This window comes from Falco punctatus (genome assembly GCF_963210335.1).
Source record: "Falco punctatus genome assembly, chromosome: 2".
Classification (NCBI taxonomy): Eukaryota; Metazoa; Chordata; class Aves; order Falconiformes; family Falconidae; genus Falco; species Falco punctatus.
Genome location: NC_137581.1, coordinates 106,674,927 through 106,698,356, shown reverse-complemented (window position 1 = coordinate 106,698,356; position 23,430 = coordinate 106,674,927). Strand labels below are relative to the sequence as shown.

Genomic DNA, 23,430 nt, shown 5'->3' with positions numbered 1-23,430 from the left:
ACATATTTGTAGATTAAATGATTAGTAACCTTTAATTTCCTGTTACAGTCAGAGAAATATAAAAAAGAGGGCATGAGAATATCTTCAGAAGCATCCCTTTACATACCCTGAAGCAGCCTACCCTTTGAATGTAACTCATTATGAATGTGTTGTGACAGTGTTATAAACTGACTCTCTTCAACAACCAAGTCTTTCTGGAAAGCAAAGCACAGTTCCCTCCACCTAGACTGTACACATTTCTGTAGATGCTCTGCCTCTGAGCCACTGGAACAATTAATGCCTCCTAGTTATTAAGCCATGATATGCCCAGTACTGATCAAAAAGCATTGTATTCATATTGGATCACTCTTGTTTGAAGGTTGCTTTATATGTTGTTGTTGTAATTAAAAAAAAAAAAAAAAAAAAAGCAAGTTCTTGCCTTTGATCCCAAAGAACTAGGCATTATACAAAACTGAAGTAAAATGTCTTTAATGTCGTTAAGTCCATAAAGCCTATGTAAACATTTGCTAGTAGTTCAGAAGTCCAGGAAGATATTGAAACAGGACTGAAGTACTCTTGTCACAATTTGAAATAAGTAATAAAGGTCTTCTGCTTATTACTAGGAAAGATGAAAACACCTTCTAGGTACCTGACCCTTGTTACTCCTTTGTGCACTTCAGGCATTCAGTATGGAAAATTTCAAACCAGTAACTAACAGCCTGTGCTATCTGCTTTTGTTTAATGGTTCAGCATGTTTCAAGTTCTTTGATAACAATTTTGTGCTTATTTATAAATTGTCACCCATCATCCAAGTCTGCGGCTTTGGCTATCAAGTGTGAACTATAACCGTTTCATAAGCTCAAGTTGTTTTCAGCTACACTATGGTAATATTGACTGTGGTGTGGCTCCTGTCTCCCCATTGAGAGAAAACAATCTGATGTTAACATGAAATTGACAGTGTTATATATTCACTAGTGCAGCAGATAGATAGATATATTATCATGAAATTCAATGAGCTGTGAAGTCACAAATTATATGAATTCATATATTGTTATTAAATCTGTGCATTGCTGAATTCATTTATTGAATATGTACACATAATGCTTGGTATTTATTTTCTATGTAGTTATTCAGGATTTTCTGGTAAAATATTCTTAACTGACCTGCCAAATCAAAACTTTGGGGCAATAATCCTTTCTTTTTAAGACAATTTTAATTGCAAATATTTTCTCCAGTACAGAACTTAATTCTGATAAAGATGAGTAATGACCAATTAACCAAGGATCTGGTAGCTAAGATACTCAACCAGTTGCATAAAAACTTGTCTCAGTGCTGAGCTGAGTGCCCTGTGCTGGTAAGCTGTGAAAAGTCTCATGGAAGGAAGTCTGGTTGTACACAGGAATATGGCCAAGATGTGTAGGACAAAAAATAAAGAAATGTCTTTATGTAACTGCACAATGTGAATTTCAGATAGATAGTGTGGAACTGTAATTTAATAAAGATTTTGAGTTGTGTGTGCTATAAATCTTCTGAAAAACAAGCTAATATAATTAGTAGCTCTGTACTGAGAACATGACTTTTCTTTTATTCTTGAGAGATATTACTTTCAAACTGCACAATATCTCTTCTGTGATGATGCCAACCAGCCATAGTGTGCCTTTTTGGTTTGTTTTTTGGTTTTGTTAATTTTATTTATTTATTTTCAGAAAATGCTGATTCATTGAAAAGAAAGGTGCTTGCATTAGCACCGTTTCCTTTTGGAAAAAAAAATATTGGAAAAGTGCATTGTGAAAAGCCTGCCTAGACATTTTCAACAATCAAAGTTCATTTTTTGTATTTTAAATAACTTTTCAGGTCTGTAACCTATATTTAATGCATAAATAGTTCCCCTCCCCACAATTCAATAACCTGTAAATTATACATGTATAGTGGAAGCAGGAGTTAAAATCCAGTGTCCTCTCTCCTCTGCCTTTGATCACTCATAGCGTGCTCAATCTTCCGAGAAGGCTCTATGCCTTTGATCTCCTCTGCCTCCACCCCTATGTTGTTCAGTTTATCTGAGGATGTTGATTATTTTGAAGTGTAGGTATTACTCTTATTATGCCAATGCAAATTTAAAAAAAATTGAAAGAGTAGCCATTTGTATTAAAAATATTGAAGAAGTCAAAATCTACAATTATTATTTAAAACAATTTAGTGTACAAAGTGTTAATTGCTCCAATATAAAAGTACTTTAAAATCTAGATTTGAAGGTTTGTGCTGTTTGGAGTCAGATTATTTTGCGAACTTAAAAATTCACATAGGGCTGTTGAAAAGTGGGATACAGAAAAACTGTTTTCTATCCAGTTTTAATCATTTTTACTTCAGAACTAATTGATCCTTTAGTCTGCTGAATCAAAAACACACCTTATGTTGGGCTATAATGCATTTGTTCTTTCTTTTCAACTTAGAGTTATGACCTGACAAGGGTTTTTTTTGGCTAACAGAACTCAACCTGCTAAGTATGTAACCCAGCAAAGTGCATGCACAGGCCCCATATTTTTGTAATTAATTACCAAACTGTGTGGGGTGTGTTTGGATATGTGTACTTACACCTGCCTGCGAAACATTCTGTCCAGATTTGTAGGAAGATAAGGGCCTAAAGATGTATGTAACTTCCTTCCTGAAATAATTAAGGATGTTTTACAAATACTTATTATCTCTCTTTGCCCATGAGCAGTGAACTGTGCCATATTGAGGTGTGAGGTTTTAGTCAGTTATAGCAATAGGGGGATAGGTGACACACAGCACGTGTTCTACTGAAGGCTACTTTTGACTCAAACCAGCTAAGCAAAATGCTTCTCTTAAATAACATTGCGTAAGATTTTAAGTTCTGAGCAGCCAGGATTCATACAGGATCATATGGGAAAGGTATGCAGTAAAAACATAAAAACTGTTTATCAATGATTGAGAAATCAATGGTAAAAAATCGCCCTTGCGGCATCCTTTTTATTCCCGGTTTACATTCAGGTCAAGAATGAGTTCTAGGAAAAATAAGTGGCCCTGGAGGACCCTTGCTGCCCAGCAGGTTGTGTAGCAAGGGTCCTCCAGGGCCACTTATTTTTCCTGGGCAGTAGGGAACAGGAAGCCATCTGCGCTTTCCACCGAGTTATGTCTGTGCAATCCCAGACCCTTGAAGGGTTTTTCATTCTGAAGCCTGGGAGAGGATTGGTGTTGCGAAGGTGCTCCATATATGTAGGTGTGCAACTCAGCTAAGCATTGCAGCAGTTTTTGAAGGGGAGCATTGGAATGGGACTTACACTGGGGCAGGTCTGGGCACTAAGCATGCTGCTAAGTCAGGAATTAATGAAGCAGTTTCTGGCTTCAATTCTGACTATACTTGTCCTTGTCTTGAAGAGATGTTAAGGAAAGAACTCAACATTGCTTTATTTATCACAAGTAGAAGGCATGTAAGGAGTTATTTTTGCTAGCTAACTCCCTGTGTTTACTGTCCTCCTGCTCTAGTGACCAGGAACTAGATCAAGGTATCCTCAGCTTTTAGTTTTCAAAGATAGTGGTCAAGTTGGTGCAAACTGTGTAGGTGGTATTTAGAAATGATCTAACTCAAAGTAGTATTTATGATTCAGTGCAGTGTACTTAACATTAGGCAGTGTCAGGTATCCTATGCTTTATACAGTAATGATAAATTGTTTATGAAAACAGTTAATCTTTGGTACCTTTGGCTCTAGAAATGGAAAAAACATTTAACTGCCATACTACTTTGCCGTTTCAAAGAATGATGTGCTAAAAGTTTTTAATTTGGGGGGGGGGGGGGGGGGGGAGAAGCTAGATGCTTCAGATTTTTTCATCTGATGAATGGTGGTGATAATGCTCAGTTGTATTTGCACTTAGACCTGCAAGAGACAAATTAAGTAAAGAGAATGTAAGAGGTGGTTTTCTATGTCTAAGACTTAGTGTATGTGAGGAGATTGACTGTTGCATCTCTTGCTCTGAACTTATTTAGTGCTTCTAGAGTGACAGGTGTGAAATAAATGAGGGTTGAAATGAGTATGTTGAAGGAAATGTGTATGTCAAGGCTCTTCCCATCATCAGGTTTGGTTTGATATTTTATAACACCACAGCATTTATACCTGTCTGAGGTAGTTTCCTTGTTTGTGGAGAAAGCGTCATATCTATCTGAATGATCACCCGTAAAAGCCTAATGTTTTTTTTTAAAATGGGGAATAGCAGTAGAGCCTGGCTTTTGCTTGGGCTTCATAATGGTCTCCTCCCAGAGCCAGCCCTCCTCTGGCACTGCAGCCATGCTGCTTATTCTACCACAACTGTGCTTGCCTGTGAAGAACAGAAGGGCAGCTCCCATTTTCAGTGGGCAATGTCTTTATACTGTGGAACAGTTATGGAAAAGTCTCATCTGAATTTTCAGTAGCTGTTTCAGTTCATTGTATTTGCACCCATTGCTTTTTATGAATATCTGCAGTTTTATGGGTATAGTTGATCTTAAAACACCTGTGAAGAAGGCTTTTCTTGTGTGAACAAGAGTACTGGATGTGAATTGCTCAGGTTTTGTTGCTATTTATTTTGAAAGATATTTTTTCTCAAGTAGCAAAGCAGAAAGAAGATTGTGAAGTTCAGGTACCCAGCCATAGAGCTAACGTGGCCAGAAGTTAAATAGGTTTCAGGTAACACAGTGAAAAGTTTACAGAAGAAGAAATTTAAAGAAAGATTTTTCATAAAAATTTCAGAAAGGGGAAAACTACAGTTAAATGACGTCTCTGGCTTTTAACATGAAGCATCTTGCTTAAGTCTCCTAATTTGGTGTTGTTAACCTTAAGGCAGAAAAAAAGAGAAGGCACAGTGCCATTTGAAGGTAAAATGAAAGTGTCATGCAGATGATAACTTTTCATTTGCATTATTTTACAAATATTTTTTGCCACCTCTATATACTAGGGCCTTTAAGAATGCATCTGCAGAGCAAGACCATTTTATTGTGAAGTGTTACATGATGCAATACCGTACATTAAAGTTATCCAGAAATGTGTGATATATCTAGCCCTTGCATGTCCTTTTCACTTTGTTTCAAATTTCAACTTTTAGCAAATAGTGGCATACTTGCTAGTTTTGGTTTTGATTTCAAGAACAACCGTGTGAAAGAACAGAGATTCCCTTCCTGCCCCCTCCCTCTCCCTTCACTCTGAGAGCACTGCTGTGTTTCTTCCCTGTTCTCTCTCAGCTTTTCTCTGTCTTGTGCGAATTGCCATTGCCCAGGGAAGGCTCTGATCCTTCCTTTCCAGTCAGCTTGCAAACTGGACGTTAAGCTAAGAAGGTTAGGGTGCCAGCTGTCCTGTGGGAGCTGAGTACAGACACGAAAACCATATGCAGCTACGAGCAGAAACCCTCAGCCCAGCCCAGGTTTCCTGTTCTCTTTGCCTTCCCCTTCCTGCTTCCCAGGTGGAGGAAGGATCGGTGCCTTCTTCTTCTGTGGAGAGGTCCATCCTGTGCAGCCTCTCTCCACGCAGCCTCCCTGCCTCCTCCAGCTGCAGATGAACAGGGCCAGGCGCTCCCACAAATATGTCTTTTATGGTTTCCTTTTGTGTTGCCCTTGTACTAGTTCATAGGCCAAACACTCTGAGATTCATCTACATCTCTAATTGTTGCTGGGCACATATGCAAGTGATTTTTTTAACAGCTTTCTAACATCCTTCTTGAATATTGGTGAAGTGAATACTCATTATTAAGGGCTAGCCACATGTTGAAGTGTTTTTTTCACACATGGAAAATAAAAATGACTGTGTAAGATTCTGTGGCTGTCACCCCTCAAAAGCTGCTGCTCAGATTTACCCAGCTCAGACTGCCTATTATTGGTAATTAGTGGCAAACACCCTTCTGAGATCTGAAAGTCAGGCTGTTCCCTTGTCCTTTTCACATACCATCACTGCTAATAATAGTAGTAAATTTGAGGAGGATATGAATTCATTGTTGTTTAGTTGGAGATTTCTACTAAATTCTAATGAAACCATTTTTTTTTAACTGCAGTTCAAAATGCACCTGGGTTTGTAGGTTGTACCCTTGTGGGTGGTTCCTTTGAAGACATTGATGTGTTGCGGCCTAAACATTTTTATGGTCAATGATAAAACCTAAGGTGGAATGAACCCAACTTGAGTCTCACTTGCCCTGTTAGGAAATAAATAAATAAATAAGTCTGTTTTGATCTGTTGATTTAAATTAATAAGAAAACTACTAAAATGATAAAACCAGAATATCTGTTTCTACAGAATTGTTGATTAAATACATTGGAATTTATGAGTTTTATCAACCTAGATAAATGAATTTAGTTTTAAATAATCTCAAAGAGATTATTTAATCTCAAAGATATTTATAGGAGAATCCACCCATGTGTCATTTTTATGGCTGAGGCATAATGACACGCAGGGTTTGCTCGTGGTCCCTGGAAGTCGGTGCAGTCCCTGTGGTCCCAGCCACAGGACTACTGTGGCAAATAGCCAGAGTGACAAGCACCATTTCCACTCGTCGGTAGCACCTAGGGAGCCATCTTTAGTTCACAGGCCAAAGAAAAGAATCTCTAGATTCAAAACCATGCATATGGAATTTTGCTCAAAGACTATTTGAGAGGTCTTATGCCGTGTCACAGCATCAAAGGGCTTTCCTCTGACTGCTGGCTCTTGCAAAGCTCCAAATCTGGAAAAGAGAGGAACTGGTTTACTGGGGCTTTAGCAAGTTTCTCTTCTGCCAGACAGCTCCTGCCAGCTGACCGGAGCAGTGCTGGTCCCAGGGGTGCTGGCTGGCAGGCAGAGCAGGGCCGCATCCACCCCCTGGTGCTGCACCCAGAACACCCTCACAGCCCCTTGCCGCTGTGAGGCTGCTCGTTCTGCTCCACTAGGCCCTGCTGCCATCACCCTTCGTCATCCAGAGAGGCTGCCCCAGCGCTTTCCTCCTCCCAGCCATGCCTGCCTGCCCCAAAACCTGGGTGCAGGCCCGCAGGCTGTGCCAGGAGCAAAGCAAGGGCTGCCCCATACCGCTGGCCTGCTGCCTGCAGCACCCCAGTGCCGGCCGGGGTGCAGCTGGCCCCGCAGCCCTGCGGCTGTGGGCAGCCCTGGGACCTCCCTCAGAGGGCTGCGCCACCATCGTAACCCTCTTCCTCCACTTCAAAGCCCCTGTTCTCACACTTCCTTCCTTCGGTAATGAACCTTCAATTTCCTCCAGGTAAATAAAGTGAAACTGGAAAGAACTGTAAAACAAAACATAAAAGTTGCCGAACTGGAGAGTTACTGCCCACAGTGTCCCTGGGAATGGTTTTTCCTGTCCTCCCGCTGCGGTTTCTAGCCTGTTGTTTGCCCTTCCTTACCAGTTTTTAGCTGTAAGCTCTTTAGCATACAACCTCCTCTTCATGGGAGCATTTGTAGAGATGCTAATAGGTAGAGAGGCTCCTCCCATGGCTCCGTTTTTATTAATGGGAGGATCAGAGAAATTACCACATTTTTAACCATCTCTTTTGCAGTAGCTATTCAGCTTCATTGTGTAGAAACAGTGAGTGGATTTTTGTTCATCTGTTCACAACGCGGAGCTCTGAGATAAATGCTTCTGTGCAAGGTTTTTAGGTGCTGCGAGAGCGTGTGTGTGTGTTGCTTAGTAGGTTACGTGGTACTTTCATTTGGAAGTGGCATTTTACGTGACATTTTAGTACAATAGGTGGGCAAAATTGAAATTTCAGGTCTGTAGCAGAAGAGTTATGTCTATTAGTCTATTTAGTGATTTGCACCTTTTATAAATTCTACCTGATTGCATCTCTTTCCATAAAAGCTGGATTAAATGCGGTTTGAAGAAAGGAGGGTGCTGACTGGTCTCATATGTGCCAGTCTGCAAACTTGCAGACCAGCTGTCCTACTCACTAGTGAAGATAAGAGGGCTTAGATGAAGGGGTTTGTGCTGCTGGAAACACAACCAGCTTTCTCAGGAGACTGCTTTGAGGAAAGACTGCAGCAATATTGCATCCCCACTGTTACTAGTGGGTGTTGCCACACACATGTATAGTTTGTGCTAGATAAAATCAGGAGGTAATAAAGACAGGTAAAAAGAAGAGATGAGAGATCTGCTGGGTATCTGCTGAGTACTTTTTTTTTTTTTTCTTTTTTCTTAGGGAGCAAAAATGTCCAGGGGATGCCACAGTAACTCAGGGAAAAGCTGCTTTAAATCAGAAAATTTGTGTTATACCAAGTGCTTTATTTTGGGAACCATTTCAGTATGTTATGAAGGAAAGTTGCAGACTAGGCATGTTTACTAGACCTTTAATTGCTACATTTAAGAGAAAGGCGCCTTTTTTTTCTTTTTTTTTTTTTTTTGTCCCCTCCCCCCCTCCCCTTTTTAACGACAAGAAGCCAGAGTTTGCTGTGCAAATGAAGCAGGCTTTGCAAGAATCAGATTCACTTTGGACGACTCTTCACATTCCTAGTCATCATTACATTAGGCAGCACAATTCCATCTCTGGTTGATGGGCAGAAAAAGTGGGCACCCTGCCAGGTAGACGTTTCCATGGCTCCCAACCCCCAAAGGTGATGCGTTTTTCAGCTAATTCAATGAAGAGTGGGCTGAACTTTGGGTATAAACTAGACAATAGCTGCCTTCGCAGTATCAGCAGAATGGTTTATGGGAATGCACTCCACATTTGGCAGAGCATCATGTGACCTTACGGCTGAGATTTTGTGATGGTGCCAACGGAGACTTGGAAAGCAGTGCCCGTTCTGACTTTTTTCCTCTTTTCTTACATGGCTCAGAAAATGGTGGATCTTAATACTTGACTTTAGCCAGACTCAGCAAGCGACTGAGCTTTGAAGCACAACTTTGCCTTTATTCTGGCTTTTTTGGCACACCACCAGGAGGCTGTCCCTTTCACGCCTGATAAATTCTGCTTCTTATCTCCTAATAGAAAAAAGAAAGAAAGAAAATATAAGCAGAATATTTATACTTCATAACTGCATTTTAAAACTACTTGGTTTTGGGGTGTTTTTTTTGGTGGTTTTTTTTTTCCTGATCTGTAGTTTAGAACAGCCCTCCTGAGTGTCTGAAGGATAAAAGTTGTTTTTAATTTTTCTGGTTCAGTTTTTTGTGGGTTTTTTTTTTCTTCCTCCTGTTTAATGAACAGGCGTTTGAACTGGGCAAACGGGGCGACAGCATTGAACATGAGATCATTGCAGCATAGTGTAGCAAACTGGCACCCTGCCTTTTCACCCCTTTGCTTCGGCAGATTTGTGCAATCCCCATTTATAAAACCGGCACAGGGGTGAGGTGAATTTTCTGGTCTCTCCCCACCTCTAGTCCTGTGCAGGCAGTTGCGGCAAGGATTGGTGCAGCTTTTGCGCAGTGCTTTGTGCCTGGAATTCCGAGAAGAGCACAAGAGAGAGAAGACAGGCATCCTGGTGTTCTTCCGAGAAAGAACAGGAGCCCTAAGAAGAAGAAACAAATCTGAGTTTGTCCTACATACAAGAGTACAGAAAAAAAAAGTGACTCTCCTGCTTCCAAAAAAAAAAAAAAAAATCTGGCATGTTTCACTACAGAGACATCAGGATGTGTTAGAGCTTCTTAAAACAGTGTAACAAAATGAGCCTAGGAGATTGATTCTTTTAGTTAAAAAAAAAAGAAAAAAAAGAAAGAAAGAAGGAAGGAATTTTTTGTCTGGTTTTTTTCACTGTTGCTCATATAGCAGTATTTGGCACGGGGTGAAAACGTACCTTTCATATCAGGTATAGCTTCTTTTCCTTTTTTTCCTCTTTTCCTTTTTTTAAGCCGTTTTAAACGTGTTATTTTGAAACTGAGTCCTTGTGTATTAATTTTAACATAGTCAGCTGTTCACACTTTTTAAAACTAACTTTTTGGGGGGGTGTTTAATCTAATACTGCTAAAAATAGAAAGTAAACAAAAAATCGAGGGTCTATAGAAAGAGGTGGTTAGGCACATTTTGTCTTAGCTAAGCACTAGAGTTGTGCAAATACCTTAATGTTACATATACTCAGTCAAAGCTTTGGTTATCTCTAAGAAAGTTGTGGGTATTTAGATCTGGTTGCTAAGGAAAGTAAAATTTTTTTTTTTAATAGTGTGACTCATGCTTTCAGTTTCTAAAGAGGGGAATTAAAAAAAAAAACACCCGTGTTAAACTTTAGGAAAGCATTGCTTTTGTTGCCAGTATATTAAAGTTATTATTGAGTTAATTCATATATGAGTTTCTTACAATTTGTATCTAAATCCATTACAAAGAAGTCAGTGTAATAAGCACTGGAATAAAAGGCACATTATTGAGACATTCATGAAGTAAGCCTGGTTTGCAGCTAGTAACAGTGACTATTTTAAGATGTTTGGTAAAGCAGCACTTGTCCAGGAATAGCTGAAAACAGTATTTAAAGATATCCATTCAGAATGTTTGTGATAAGTGCAAGCAGAGTTAAAGTAAGTTTTGAGCATGTGACGCTGTAGTAGAGCCTTTTCCTTAAAGCGTTTGTCTGTCTGTTGTAACATATTACTAGGCAATTAAAAGAGTGTGTAACAAAATTCATTCTGAGTGACAGATTTTGGAAAGCTCAGCCATTATGCATTTTTCATTTTTTTAAAGTATATTTTCCTAGTCTTTTTAATTTATGTTAAAAATACAGATGTCCTCAGCTAGAAATTACTTCAAAAATTACAGTGCTTTTTCATTAGAAACTCTGATAGTTTGTTCAAAATGTTTATGATAGGGGTTTGCTAATTAAAACCTTTATAAATATATTATGATTTTACAAAATAGAATTATTTTAATGTGTGCTTCACTTTTTATACATTACTACTTAGACAGTAACTTCTAAGATTGTATGCTAATATTGCTACCTTATATTTTTGTTGTTCTGCAATGAATTCTGGGAAACTGCTGAACGGAGACCTTATGTATACGACACATATACCTCCATTCACCCATTTCGGACCAGAAAGTGTTTCTTAGATTTATGGTGATTCTGCCCTCCCCAATAGTTTTGTTAGAATAATTATGTATGTCATTAGTACCTAAGTCTGTTGACAAACCAAGGCTTACATTAGCTAAAAAGAACTTTTAAAATTTCTATATCTGATCATAGTAATCACATCTTTTTCTTTTTCCATAAAGTTTTGCAAACATTTCTTGATTTAAGCCATTTAATTTATCCCAGTATTTTTATGAAATTCTGTAGCAAATAACCTCATTGTATGCACTATTTGATAAAAACTATTTATTTTCGTTAAGCATGCTTCTTCCCTTCTGGAATTCCTAATAAAAATAAAATATTTGTGGGGTGAAAAAACCCTAGGAAACACTAAATGAAATAGTCCCTTTGCCAAAATGTGCATGCTCACAGCATGTCTTTCCATGGCCCTGAGAGGGGCGTCAGCAGTGTGTCGGTTTTATATCTTAAAACCATAATTACTAATTTTGTGTATGCTTCATTCTGTTCTGAAAATGTTTTACATAAAACAGATATTTCACAATCTTTCTCTCACTATTTTTTTTTGGTTTAGTGAAAGAAAAAAATTAAGATGAAAAAGGAAACTGAAGAAGTTAATTATACCAGATTTCAGCGAAGGTAATACAGTGATCTTAAAAATCTTTTTGTTAAAAAATTAAGTTGATGGTAAAAACATGAAACAAGTTGGCTTTAATAGAATTCCTTTCCTTAAAATAGCCTACAAATATAATTTCTCAAATAGGTATTAAACTTTAGTTCTGATTACTTTCTGTTGGGAATATTGCAGTTTGTGTAGTCTGTTTACTGTATGTTTGCATTAAGCTTTAGAATGAATTGAAAGACCAATACATAATTTGTTCTTTTTTTATGCCTAGTAAATATGTAACACATATCTATTTACTAGTGTATATATATATTACTAGTATATTTATAGTGCATATATATGTTTATTAGTATACAACTATGATGCAGTGACCAATTATTTTTGAAATGTGGAATATCTCTTCTACTTATAAAAAAAAAAGAAAAACAAGAAAATTGGAGAAGCAATTTTATAGCACATAGGACAATCATTCAGTAAATTATATATGCAAGCTGCATACTTATTTCTGATACTAGGATTACTATTCTAGTTTCAGTGCTTGTCTTACATTTTCTATCTCCTCGGTGTCAGCAGAAAGAAATTATAAAATATTCCTTCTAATGTTGAACTGTATATAAAGTGAAAGCAGGTTTAAAACAGACTGTTATAGAAAATAAATCAGCATTATTTTAAAATGCAAAAGGGTATGCTTGAACATTCAAGATTTAGTCCACTAAATTAAAAAAGAAAAGAAAAAAAAGAAATCATTTACTAATGCTCAGCTGTCATTACTGAACTAGAAATACATGTTGCAGTCTGCAAGAAAACATAGCATTGCCCTGATTCAAAAACTGTTATTGGCAGCACTCATTCTCTTGAAAGGGGTTTTGACAACTAACAATGGCAGAATTAGGCCTTTGGTGGGAACTAGGGAAAGGCAGGTTCAGATACAGTTTTCAGTAACCTGCTAAAATCATAAGATACCTTTCTATAGTACCTGGGTTTAAAATTATACCTACTTCTCATGCCTGTATTTTACAAATGCATATGTGGCTGTATGGTTACAAGTTACTCTGCTGTGTCAGACGCTATGTCTAAAGATGCAGTATTTATCGATGCATTCATTTAGAGTATGTGAATTATAAAACTGTTTCTGTGTCTCACCTTTCTGAATTGCTGGTTATTGCCTCAAAGGACCTGTTTTCAGTCTGTTGCATAGGACACCCGACGTTCAGCCTGTGGTAATTTGTATCGTACTGCTTGCCGGTCACAGGAACGTATTTGTTGTAGAACTTAATTCTGAAGTTTTGCAAGGTTGCGTTTCGACTTTCATTCTTATTATTAAGGAATAGTATTGATGGAAGGATTAGTGAATAAAATATACAAATTAACTTCTTTGCTTTGATTAATAGGCGTAGTTTAATCAACAAGTTATTGTCAGGCAGTACTTAGATGCCTTGTAATATGAAGAAATAGCTAAGCAGTCTTTATAATGTTGTACGGGAGCTGCACTCCAGTGAGCCTCATTGCTTTTCGGATTTGGTGGGGTGATTTTTATTTGGGGTTGTAGTACCTGATACGAGCTCAGACACAAAGGACAAACCTGTATTGTTCTCTTCTGTGTCACATCCAATTATGGATTCCAGTCTTGCCTGCTCTGTGCATGCTATAGTCAGATGCAAGTTGTGAGGAGTTGAGAGTTCATCGGTAAGGCAAAGTGTGTGCAAAAGGACATTAATTCCTGCTGAAGACAAAACAATGTTGTGCCATCAATCTGTAACAATGTTTTTTCTTCCTTTTTCAAAAAAAACCAACTAGTTACAAGTCTTTGGCTTGTTTGGTGCATCCACCATTTACGCAGTTATGTTTGAAGTAGCTTTCTTTGCAATAGACAGTAATACTTTTACTCTTTAGTACTCATTCTTACATTGCTTCGTATATTTGTTTATTTAAAGTTTTCTGCAACTGACTTTAAAAGGAAAATTTAATCAACAGTACCAATTGGCATAAACCCGTAGATCCGATCTTGTGTTGAAACGTACTGCACAAGCTCGCTTCTATGGGTCTGTGTCAGTATGGTGATCTGGCAAAAGTTTATGTAGCACACGCTGCAGTGGTATTTGACAACAAGTCCAAGTTAATGTACAAAACTATATATATTGGTTTTGGAATGCTTCTTTTGTCCAGTGCCTTATCTTCAAACTTGATTAAGTACTTTGTTCATTTACCAGTTGCTTTAAGCACCTTTAGCTTAATATCTTATTAAAATTTACAAAGAGATGTGAGGGAATTGTAGGGTTTCCAATAAGGGAGAGTAGGATATGTTATTTTTTGGCTTATTAAATATACCATTACATGGTATTACATTTAAAAAAATATAGAAAAAAAAACAGGAAGAGTTTTATATTTTATTTTAATGTAAAATAAGACCAAATAGTCATTTCTTTCCAGAAATGTAGTTGGACTTGCTTAATTTCTATCAAATATGTATGTATATATCTATACAGACAAGACATAGGTGTATATATCTGTATACATATGTAAACAGGATAGAGCAGAAATTCTACCTCTGCAGTAGAAAATTCTATCTAAGAATATGCCTTACTGTCTGAAAAGTGGGGAATAACTGCAGTTGAAAGCCTACCCCCATGGGAAATATATAGCCCTGTGGCTGCTGTCACATTTCAAAGAAAGGCTGAAGAAGCGAAGAAGACTTTATGGTCACCGTTGGAAGCTGTGTGCATCCAGGTTGAGGTAGTAGGTTGTATGGTTTAGAGTTACACCCTGGGAGTTAACTGTACAACCTTCTAGCTTTCCTTGGAGCACACTTGAGCCATCGAGGAATTCATCACCACTTTAATCTGATCAGGGAAAGTATGCAAAAAGGTATTGTGTCACGGCTGTACATAACAATCACTCTGAGGCTTTATTGACGCTGAAATAGTCCTGATGACTTGATTATTTCATTTACATCCTGTTATGAACAATACTAACATGTTGACTTAATGGACTGTGACTACGTACTGCAGACACTTAAGGAAAGACCGATGGTGATTTTAATTCCATTAATTGGAAAGCTTTAAAAGTTTATTTTGATTTATAAATTCAGAAAAATATCAAGTATTTAACACTTTATTCTTTCTTCATAGAAATAGCTTATCCTATAGAGTTGGGTTTTGTTGCTGTTGTTATATAGGTGCACATTCTTTTTAAAGGGAAAAGTTCAGTTTTTTCTGTCCTTATACTACTTTCCAAAAAATATGGCACACTGCTGCTTGGATAGCGGTGGGCAATGGCACAAGTGGATCCTAATCTTCCTTGATTTTATGATATTCTTTCTTTGTGCCTGAAAAACTCAGTGTTATGATTGCAGATCCAAATGACCTGCAGCCCTACTTGTGTTTCCACCTTGTTGTGATTCATGTGCCGCTCAGTCTAATCCTGCTCTGGGGTCTCAGCACCTGTGTCCTTACACAGTGTGTCAGCTGTCAGCCTGACACTGACCCACAATGCCCTTGTCATTTTTGGCCCCAGCTGAAGTTCTGACATATCTTCCTAACTCAGCAGGACTTGGAGAAGTCACATTCCCTATGGGAATTGTTCCCATAAGCACTGGGCACTGTTGGTGGCAGCAGCTCCCAGCGCCAAGTGCTTCCACCCATGTGGGTTGGGTGCCACAGACAGAATTAGCCCTCCTTAGCCCCTGTGTTAACTATATGTTTGGCACGCCATTTTTAAAAAAGCAGTATCAGAATGCACCAAGGCAAAAAAATGTGTATTTTATCCCAATGTGAATAGGGAGACGAAGGCGTGCTTCTGGAGTTTTATGCCCCAAGTTGTGCGTTCCCATTTCATGGTGGGTTTCAGTCTTCCTTATCTTGGAAAAAGAAAAAAAGCCCTTAAGATGTGTACATCCATTATGCAGGTATCATATCAAAGAGAGAAAAAATAGTGAGTGTTTTCAAAGTTTAGCCACTGCCAGGAACGGCTATGAAATGAGTGGGAAAAGGACAGTGCCTGTGTATCCATCTTTCAAGTGAGGCCTGCTTCTGAAAATGACCTTACAGATGAGGTCTTCTCAATGTGATGGAAGGCATTGCTGCCAAAGTAGAAGCATCTGGACCAGACAGTGATGCTCATTCCAAAATAGTTGGAAAAAAACCGATGTCTGTTTCCATGATCTTTTCAATGAAAAGTTAAAAAGAAAAGAGCTTAGTAATTTACAACTATAGTAGTGATAATTTTGCTGGAAAATTATTTAAGGTTTGTTGATTGATATAAAGCAAAAGAGCCGAGCCATGCCTCTGTGGTGCTGTGGTCAGGGGGGCACCACTGATGTGGGCCAAGGGAATGCCAGACTCCTGTGGGCTAAGGAGAGGGTGAAACATGTCTGTTCTACATGGGGTGAGAGCTGTTCTCCCGGAGCTCCAATTTAACAGCAAATAGGTCCTTCTCCAGGGTATTTTGTACCCCTGCATTTCCTGTTTTACTTTTATTGCAGGTGACCATACCAAAATATTTGACATTTGCAATGTTTTATTGTTTTAGGTTTTGCATCAGCAAGGAGAGTTAAGAGTGTTTACTTTAAGTGGATTCCATGCTTGCTTGTGTTTTGGTCATTCTTTTCCTTCCAGTTCCGCCCATTCAAAAAATTACTTGCTTACAGTGCTCTATGTTTGATTCTTTCTACCTCAGCTTAGGGCTTGCCTAACCACTTTCTTAGACAAGGAATTAAAAAGAGGAGATGAAAATGGATTTAGTCTCTCTTTTTAATAGCATTTATTTTCAGTGATTAATGTTTGTAATAGGAAATTGGTAAAGAGGATCTGCATGACAGTTAGGGGGATGTACAATGGATCTTAAGCCTGTCTTAAAATGTGTGGGAAAGGGGAGGAGGTTGAGTGAATCAGGGCTACTCTGAGGTAATGGAAAATGCTTAAGGAAGCAGTGACTAAATGGGGGGATAGAGAAGACATCTCCATATACCAATGAAGCTTAACAGGGACCACTCACAATCTGAATAAAACTGGAGCATCTTTGTGGATTCAAAAGGACCCTGGTCACCAGTATGTTTTCTTCCTTTTCTATTTTAATTTTTTTCTTTTATAGTTTAAGTCCACTGGAAAGAAACATTGTAATTGCTATTTTCTGCCAACAGAGCAACAGGTGTTAAATCCTTTTATATTAATTCTTCAATTAGTTGCAAAATAAGGACGGATTGTTTATCCTAAGCTGAACCGAATAGAAATGACTGATGCAGAAAATGTGGGAATGTTTCATCTGCCCTTCAAATGCATGATAAATTTGTAATTCTATCAGGCATAGTTGCAGGTTACTATGCAAATATTCATTGCAGCATTGCCAGCTTTAATGAATATACATTTTCTGTATTCCTTTCTCTGTTCTTTAGGGTTTTTGCCCTGTAACTTGCAATACATTGTTTTGTAAAAGTTATCAAGTTACAAGTAAAAATGAATGAGACTATGAGCTAATTTTGAAGCAGATTAAGGTAGAGAATGAAAAACAAAGGGGGAAAAAACGCTCTATTAAGAACAGCTGTATGGGGTTAGGTCTTCTGTGATTTCATTTTAAAGTCATAAAACATATTGTCTGTTTTAGACGAAGTCTGGCATTTTTTACCTTTACAGTGAGGTTGGAATGTTAGTCAGTCACGTAGTACTCGGCATTATATTGCTATGTTGTTTCTGTAGGAAATAAATGCACTTTATAACATGGTTACACACGGATGTGTTCCAGTCAAGGACCCATCTAACAGAGTTTGTTCCTATAAGTAATCCATAATGTTATCATCCTTGTGCCTTTACTTTGCTTCTTGCATATAGAAGAAATATCCGTTAGGTTATTTTTGGACAAACCTTGACATCAAAACAATCTGCGACTCCCAGTGGTTTTTTTGGGAGACACAGGTCCTCAGAGCTTCACAAGTTTGGTCCTACAGAAAACATGGCTGCAGAGACACTGACCCACCGAACACCCTTTAATTTGCCACAGTTTCCTTGGTAAAGATTAAGCACGATCCAAGGCCTTAACCCTAGTTCCCAACAGAGAAACTTACAGCACAGTGAAAACCTGCTTTAATGCCAGATCCTGTTGTCTTAAGAGCTAAGTCACTTCAGAGGGCTGGGGAGAGTTTGGATTTCCTTCTGCAGCCCACAGCGCCTGTGTCCAGAGGCATGTCCAAAGAAAACAGAGTTAAAGGGACGTTTCTGGGTTAATAACCATGGGTCAGATGCACTAACAGAGCTTGGGTGTTTTGGGCACAGCCATTTTGAGACCTTTCTGTGGAATAAAGCTGCCATTAATCCAGTGTACCAGAGTAGGTAAAGCAAGTTTTTAGTAATTTTCTGCTATAGAAGTAGCACAAACCAGTCAAAAATATATGGGCCAATATGGTTGATATAGTGTATTTTAAATAATCTTACAGATTTATGTTATCAAAGCTGAAAGTCATTATAAAATGTCCTTTTTTCTGTAGCCGATGTACTTTCTGGTTTTGTCATTCCACTTCAACAAAAGAAAATGCTGAGTTTCACTTGGTCTCATGCTTCATTTAACTTTCTCTTGTCTTCAAATAAGTTGAAGTTCTTTAGAGATTTTTAGGTAAAGAATGTGGTAAAACATTTAAAAGCAAACCCAGAAAAGGTTTTCCTTGCAAATCTGTCCTTTAAAAATGACAAACAGCCCTTAGTAATCTCCAAAACCTGTTCATTGAAGCTCTTCAGCAAGAGACCTGTGATAGGTTGCTTAAATGATAAAGATGGAGTAGAAGTGCACTTGAAATTTTTCAGATTTTTTTGGATGTGGTTTCATATGATATTCATTTATCTATTAAGAGCAGCTTCTGGTACTTTTAATAAAACTAAAATTAAACACGTCTGGCAGGCCCTGTTTAAATGTGAATATTGCTTTTGTAGCACAGTTAAATACAAGATTGAAAAGCTAATGCTTTTGTACAGAAGATTTAAATTGTTTCAGCTTTTTGTCTTTTCTCATAGTAAAAATATTTACATCAGAGTGATCTTTTTGATAGAACTTAATTTTGTATAAGTCTTCTCAACATTTCAGCTGTATTTTATTGTAAATTATATCATTTATATGGAAATCTCAGGCAAATTCTTATTTAGTTTTGCTCCCTCCACCTCTTCTTTCATGCGACTTTCTAGAAACAGTAAGAGCAAGCCTCACATTGATGAAGTCTTTTCAAGAAAACTTTCAAAAACTGAATAAGAAGTAAAATATCATGCCTCTCTCTTTTCTAGCGTGACAGTCTCATTTGTTCAGAAATACCTGTCTCCTGTCTCCCTATCCGTTCTTTGCAAATGTGATCAAAACATCACTTGATCTTACAGGAAAATTGGCGTGGATCCCATTGCTCTTTACTGCTTTTATTGCACCTTCTTTTGACTAGAAAGACCTCACCCCTAAGCAACTGTACTTTGAGGCTTTTTGACTAATGTAGTTGTCTGGCTTGAGTAAGATTGGTGCTCCAACAATTGCACCAAGGGCCTCAGCAGAAGGATACAGATACAAAATAGCAAACGAATAATTTTTCTGAGTCAGAACAGCCTTGTGGAACTACCTACTTTCCTTTTGTGGTTGAATGAAAAGTGGGTGGGTACTGGGTACTTTTTTGTATTTTCCTTCTATGTAGTAAACATATATATTATGTATATATTACTTTTATCTGAATGTTATGACTCCTCAGCTAAAGACTTTTCTCCATTGTTGCGAGTGATTTATCTGGGTTTATCTGTGGTTTATCGGGGAAATGCAGGTCCCTTCTTTTTTTTTCTTTTTCCGTCATAGTATACTTTTGTTTTACACACAATCCTCCACTGGTCCTTTTTTGATTCTACTTGATTTCTTGACATCATGATTATAATGGCAAAGAAAGTAGAGCATTGCAAGCATATTGGCAACAGGGATAGTCTGGGAATACCCTGATGACTTGAAAGAAGAGTGGGATCACTGTCATGTTCATAAGGTTAGCAGAAAGCAAAAGCTTACTCAAACCAAATCCTCCATAAGACCTCTCTGTTATGACTCTCCAGCTCTGGAAGGAGAATAAGCTGTTTGGTACTACCACCTTTGTAGGTCTGGCTTGAGACCATGGGATAGACTTTGCTCAAACTCTGTGTGTAATTTTTTTCACTGGACACTAAAATCACTATAAGGCTCTCTTTTCCCTAACATGCACCCAGCCTTGTGGTAACTGCAGTATCAAAACAGATATACATGTCTGAGATAAGATGACTGTCAATCTTGGAATATGTATGCTTATGTATGTATAATGTTAGGGGGTTTTGCATGGCACTACACTGCTGTGAAAACAATACAACCCCAAAATTCATCTCATTCATGTAATTAGTTTGCTGGGACAAATTTGTTAACTTCCCATGTTAGGAAGAAATCATCAGATCAGAATTTTCCTATAGTAACTTCACCATCCCTTGAAAGAACTTCCCCTGTAGAGTAGGGAATAGCATTTGGACCACACTAAATACCTGTGAATGATTGGTTTCCCGGAAAGTTGCCCAAGAAATGTGTTCTGTCTGGGTCTGGAAGTAGACTATACAGTAGCCTATGATCAGGAGAGCTGGAGACATGTCTCAAACGTACCCCTACTATTAGTGTGTCCTGGCTTGAGGATCCTCTACTGCTATTTTATATCTTAGCTTGTGCCACGAATCTTGCACTTTTTCAGGGTATTTCCACCTCCAGCCTCTCCACCTCTTCAAAAAGCCCAAATACACTTAGTTTATACAGCTGAAGGGGATTTACTCCATAAGTTCTTTGCACTCCCAGGTTCACCTGTGAGCTGAGCGTTTTATGGGGAGGAAGATTTTTGGGGTGTGGAATTTTTATTGAAGTCTGATTTATGCTATGTTGAACTAAAGTGTAACTAAGCTGCTGAAAAGGAGTTCTTTTCACAGCAAGGTTGCACACCTGGGCAGAAAGAGACACATGGCGGTTTTGAGGAACTTGTGCTAAGGTCATCAATCTTTGTGGAAAAGCTGGTTCAAGCAGCAGCTATGCCTCCAGACCCTTGTGTCTGAGGGCTGCTGCCGAAGCTGGTGTCATTGTGCAAGGACATCTTTGTGAGCTGGGGTATGGGGAGCAGTGGACTAATGTAGCTATGCAACTCTATGCTAAGTAATGTGCTTTGGTCCTTTGTCCAAATAAATCTTTCAATCTATAATTAAGCTAGATTTACCCAATGGTATGTATCTTACCATATTCACTTCTAATTTCTTCATCCCTACTGCCTAAATATGTACTTCCAGGTTGCGTATTGTAAAGAACTACACTCAGACCACCTAATTCATGCATTGCCCTTGTGTCTTGTCACTGGCTGTATAGGTTATGTACAGGTCAGCCTGTATTGGTTATGGCCCACACAAACTTGGACATGAGACTGTATGCTCAAGTCCATCTGAAGTAACACAGCTGACAGTCTGGCTGCAGCTACAGGGAGGGTTTTGCTAAAAATGTGTTTTTTGTCTTTTGAGGGCATTTTACTCAGGGTGTGACTTGTGGAGTACCTGATTCCTGTGCTGATAAAGAAGTTTTTGAGAGTCATTATAAAGCACTGTATATTGTTCCTCTGAAGTGCTTAGCTTCTGATATAAGAATTTAGAGGTATCTTTTTTATTATGGCAGTTTTGAAGTATAACTGTACCAGAATGGCCAAAATGTAAATTTTCGTAATAAGTCTAAGAACCTAACTCATACTTTATGTAACATTTTTAAGTGACTCTACCTTTTTCTCAAAACCTCTTGGGCATTTAGGAGCCTGTATCCTGTTGATTTACCACATATGGGCAAGTTTTAAAAGAGAAATCTCAGGTGCAGAGGCATTCTTACAGCTTTTTGACCGTAACCTTCATAATGTGTGACCCAACTGCAGAATGTTAAATACGTAAACTGGTTGGTGCTGCCTCTAGGTCATCCTTCTGAATGTGAGACACTTACCTAAACATGGAGTACCAATATATTCTTAGCCACTTTTTATGAGAAAATAGTGCCCTAATTTCTCTCTTATTCCTATTATAAAGAAGACAAAATAAACAATGTAGTTAGAGACATGTGCAGCTTTGAAAAATTTGAGTGTTTAGTAAAATTTAGTAAAATTAAAATTTGGTTTAAAGCTTTACACTGTATCCAGATTGAGGCCAGCAACTTAAACAGAAAGCAATTTGCACACCTGACACTCTTATTGATGATGATGCCAACCATGCAGGTGCTTGAAGGGGACATACGACTCCTTCCTTCCCTCCTCTTGTCCTGCACTGCAGGGAGGAGTTGTCTGTGGTGGGAGACTGTGTTGTCTCCAGTCTTCTGTTGTAAATGCAGGTGCTGGCAGGGAGCACTGCCTGGGCACTCGTGCCTCTGCCCGTAACAGCCAGCAGGCAGCATCATACCAGGGGCACTGGGAGCCCTTCCACATTGTTGGGGCAGGGCTGGCTCTCGCAGGCACAGGGGCTGCTGCTGCCCCAACACCCCACCAAGAACAGGTACAGGCAGTGTTGTGCCTGAAAGAAAGGAACCAAGCATAGCTATAAGTCAGGTTGGGGTTTTTTGGCTAAAAAAGTCCAGATATTGGTCTATGGAAGTAAACATGCAGTCTGCTTAATGAATGCGTTATTTATTAGCTGTGTGAGCTGCTGGAAATACCAAAGCGGATAAAGGCTGTGATTCAAGGCCACAGGGCTGGGCCCACACAGCTCCCTAAGCCAGGAGCCAAGGACATGGGAATCGTCGCCAAGGGGTGACCCTGGAAGGCCAGAGGAAACATTGGGCTGCACGTGTCTTCATGAGGGTGGAGGTTTATGTTAAGGATACCTTCTCATACATGAGGAGCAGCTGTTGTTCGTTATTGTGTAATTTGATTTGACTCTAATTTAATGACAGTTCTTAGTAGGCAACGGGATTTGCAAGGCTGATTTCCAGTTTTATTGATTGGGCCTTTAATTTATTTGAACCTACGCTCACAAGTTTCATTGGAGATTTAATGCAAATCTGCAAAACCAGATTGGTAAGGAATCTTTTGATGGAACTTGAACTCAAATACTTCAACAACAAGTCAGTGAGGTGGGGTGTGAAAATATTTTAAGAAATAAAATTCTTAGTTAAGCTTTACTTTTAAAATAATGGATTGGCAATGCTTTTCCTCCCTTGAGGATTTTTTCCCCCAAACTCTTGTACTCGTTGTCTATTCAAAGGTAAATTAAAGATTATTTTTCCAGTTTTGTAGAATGAGCTTTTGAAGGGGAGATCTCAGAGGTTATCCTTACAAAACTTTCACCGAAAATAAGTAACTTGTAACTTCTGGAAACCTATGGTTTTATTCATTAGTAAGAAACTTACCAAATACAGAAAAAATTCTGCAGAACTAGCTGCCACAGTGTCCTAGTTATATTCGAACTGTATGTTTTATTCAAAGCAGAAATTGCAAAGCATAAAAATACCATATCTGGTTTAAAAGTCTATCAGTTATTTTATGAAGACAAATTTATTTTTTTAATATTTACCAGTATATGTTCTAATATATAATAATATAATGGTCTGAACAAGGAGGAGCTAGCAAGGGATTAATTAATGGTAATTTTTCATTTACCTTTTCCAAAACCAAATCTTTGCATCCAAACTAATCAATGAAGAAAGCAGCAAGAGGCACAGAGTGTATCTGTGTGGGAGGAAGGCAGGAATAGGGAGAATGAATTATTATGTGATAAGAAGTGTAAGAGGATGTAAGAGGAGGAAGGAAATTGAAGAGGCATGCAGAATAAGAGAGGATACAAAGAATGGGACTGTAGTGGCTGTGTATTTGTACTTAGAGAAGTGACTCTGGGCATGTAGGTAGAG

At 38.4% G+C, this 23,430-nt stretch overlaps 1 long non-coding RNA gene across 5 annotated transcripts in view; it reads left to right on the top strand.

Moving 5' to 3' along the window:
• Window positions 1-23,430, top strand: part of LOC308058564 — a 351,504-nt gene that overhangs the window by 301,049 nt on the left and 27,025 nt on the right. For all 5 annotated transcript variants that reach the window (XR_013925880.1, XR_013925881.1, XR_013925882.1 and 2 more), the window contains one exon: window positions 11,515-11,579. This is a non-coding gene — a long non-coding RNA (uncharacterized lncRNA). The remainder of the gene's footprint in view (window positions 1-11,514; window positions 11,580-23,430) is intronic.